The sequence below is a fragment of the Eptatretus burgeri genome, chromosome 15, assembly GCF_056783735.1.
Source record: "Eptatretus burgeri isolate ZD-2024b chromosome 15, Ebu_testis_v1, whole genome shotgun sequence".
NCBI classification, from domain to species: domain Eukaryota; kingdom Metazoa; phylum Chordata; class Myxini; order Myxiniformes; family Myxinidae; genus Eptatretus; species Eptatretus burgeri.
Window position 1 is genome coordinate 11,723,149 of NC_140975.1, and position 3,179 is coordinate 11,726,327.

The 3,179-nt window shown below is 46.2% G+C and overlaps 1 protein-coding gene across 2 annotated transcripts in view; it reads right to left on the bottom strand.

The window, feature by feature from the left end:
- Positions 1 to 3,179, bottom strand: part of LOC147011514 (interleukin-17C-like) — a 40,275-nt gene that overhangs the window by 22,513 nt on the left and 14,583 nt on the right. The gene's annotated exons all lie outside the window — the stretch shown is intronic.

Consider the following 3,179-nt stretch of genomic DNA (forward strand, 5'->3'; position numbering starts at 1 on the left):
TAGTATTGCACCTTCTGCTTTCTCCATACTTTGTTCATTCCAGGTTTCTGCTGGCTACACTGAGTCCACCATTAACCTCCATCTGGTGAAACTACCAAAATCTAGGATCAATACTCACCTCCACTCATTCGTTCCTCCTTTCACATGTGGAACCACCTTCCACACCCTCTTCAATCTCATTCTTCCCTCCAGGTCTTCAAGACAGTTGTTCACCACCACATCAAGTCACCCCCCCCCCAATCCATACATCTGATCTTTTTTTTTACCCTATTAACCCTCCCAAAACCTACATATTTCCCCATTTACAGGTTATTGGGTTTTCCCTCGCTCCCTCATCCTCCTCTTCAGTTTGTTTGTTCTTTTGTTCCATTTTTTTTTCATACATTGTCGAGGCGACATGTATGCATTGTTTGTGTATACAAGTAATCTTTCTGAATTTTTTTTGGTGCATAGGTGACCAGCGAAGGACAGAAACGCTTAATTTTGGTGAAGATCTGAATCCAGATCCAGATCTGAGAAATTTTAAGTGATTCTTTACCATGGAGAGATTTTTTTTTTTGTATACCTTGTCGAGGCTCGTATGAGAGCTCACACAAAATGCACAGCAAGGGGGCATGAAACAAGAGGGGCGGGAGAGGGAAGGACAAAACATTGGGGGAACAGAGATACTCGGAGATCTGTGGAAGGGAGAGGGATGTGGTGGGGAACACGTGGAATACAAAATGGACATTACAGGGACTTTCAGGAAGGAAAGCAGGGAATTTGAAGGAGGTGGGTTTGGGGTGGATTAACGGGGGTAGAAAAGATCGAGGTTTTGGATGGGGATGACAAGAGGTGGTGGTGAACAGCTGTTTTGAAGGTCTGAAGGGAAGAATGGGATTGAACACTGAGGGAGTTTATTCCAAAGGCAGGAATAAAGAGGAATGAAAGAGCGAATGTGAGCAGTGATTCGTGATTTTGGTAGTTTTACCAGAAGGGGGTTGTTGGCGTAACTTGAGCGCCCTGCGGAAATATGGACAAATCGCAGACAGAGCGGGGGGGGGGGGAGACCGGAGACTAGACGGTAGAAGACACAAAGACTACCGACCTGTCTGTGGTGAGGAAGTGAGAGACCCAAAGACTCAGCCTCATCGCGGGAGATACCAATGATCCAAAATGCGTTGGTTTTCACAGTGTGAAGTCGAGAAAGGTGAGAAGCAAGAGCACCAGCCCAGAGGGGAGAGCAGTACTCCATCAGGCTGTGGACGAAAGCTTTGTATGTGGTCAGGAGCTCAGGTGGGCCGAGGAAGGACTTTGCACGATGGAGGATTCCCAGTCGGAGACTGGCTGTGGAGGCCAGGTTGGAAATGTGGCTTTTCCAGGAAAGATCATGGCACATAGTGAGACCCAGATTTCTTCCTCCACGGTTTTCCCTTCCACGTCTGTGCCGATATCCAGATCGTTCACTTCGTGTCCCACTCCCCTTGCTCTCGTTCTTCCCTTTGTCCTTTATTGCTCCAGCTCTCCTATTTTCTCTCTCTACCCTGCTGTTGCCCCCCCCCCCACCATCTCCCTGCTATTCCTGATGTTGCTTGATCTGTTGTATATTTATTGCTTGCGAAAATCGAAGATTTTTCCAGTACATTGGTTGGTCTTATGAGTTATTCTGTCTGTCTGTCTGTCAATCGTCTGCAGGTCGCAATTTTAAACCGATCTTCACCACATGATAGAGTTCGTGATAAACAAGAAGCCTATTGTTTTTGATGTCAATAGGTCAACATAGGCCACAGGTCAACAACTTTGTCAAATTTCTAAAATCCTCAATTTTCATTCAATTCACCAAGAAATTTGAACAGGATTTGCATATCAGGTCACTGAATTCAAACACCAATTATTTTTGAGGTCATCATAGGACAAAAGGTCAACAATATAAGCCAAATTTTATAAATTATAATCAATTTTCATCCGATTGACTTGAAATTTGAAGAGTAGTTGCATATTTGGTCATTGAATTCAACGACAAATGATTTTTAAGATCAAATTTCTTTAATGGGTTTCACCAAGTATCGTGCTCTGCACGACATCTTTCTTGTTTATTTATTCATATGCAGCCTGTGGCTGCTTGGCTGCATCATTTTCTGGGGGCACAGCTGTGCCACTGGTAATTACCAGTGAGCCGGCACTCATTTTGCTGACTCAGAAGGATGACAAGCTGAGTGAACCCCACCTGGTGTTATTTCAATGGCATGACAGGAGCTTGAACTCGAGGACCCCAGGATCTTAAGCCAGCCACCTTAACCGTTCACCCAACACCAGGCTTCTGTTGTATATAATGCTCTGTCATAACCTGGTCCATTCTGTGTTCTCGCTCTTCCATGAGCCTCGACTCTGTGTACAAGAAAAAGTCTCATGGAGGAACTTTTCGAAGGTCGAAGTCTCATGGAGGAGTTTGTACATCAATTCAATGCGGAACAGACATTAAGAGCTGAACAGTGTAGTTTTTCATGAATTTCGAGGACATCAGTCGAGCTTGCCTGGTGTTGGCTTAATGGCTACAGTTGTGAACTTGGGTCCTGAGTTCAAATCCCGCTTGGCTGTTAAATTAATACCAGGTGGGGTTGACTCAGCCTGTCATCCTGAGGTCGGCAAAATGAGTACCAGCTTACTGGTATCCTGTGTGTCGGGAGTGGCGACCCGTCCAGGATTGTGTCCAATAGCCCAGGAGACTGCTTAAGCAGCACCAACGCTCTGCACAGAGTATGGTCCCGATGGATGGATGGAGTCGAGTTTGAGAGAGTAGGCCGTATGAGGTAGAGAGGGAGAGGGAGCGATGTTGGATCGGGAGACAAGTGTAGACCGTAGAGGAGTGCACGACACGGACATCCACGTTAACAGGACCAGGTGTTTCCAACAACGACACGTCTAGGAAAAGTTTCCATCGAGGAACCACAACGTATTTCAGATCGGGTATTTCAGCGGGAATCCCTGCGATGGAATCCACTCAAGACCACGTGGTTACAAACCTTAAATCACCAACCGGTGTCGGAAGTCCATGATAAACGTGATGGGAAGGGGGGGGGTCTGACATTGTGACAAAAGGTAAGCTGCGAGAGAACAGCAAGTGGACTGAAAAATGAAGAGGGCAAACCGGGAAAGAGCAAAGAAAAGTCAAACGGCAAATCACCGAGTAACGGGGGCGG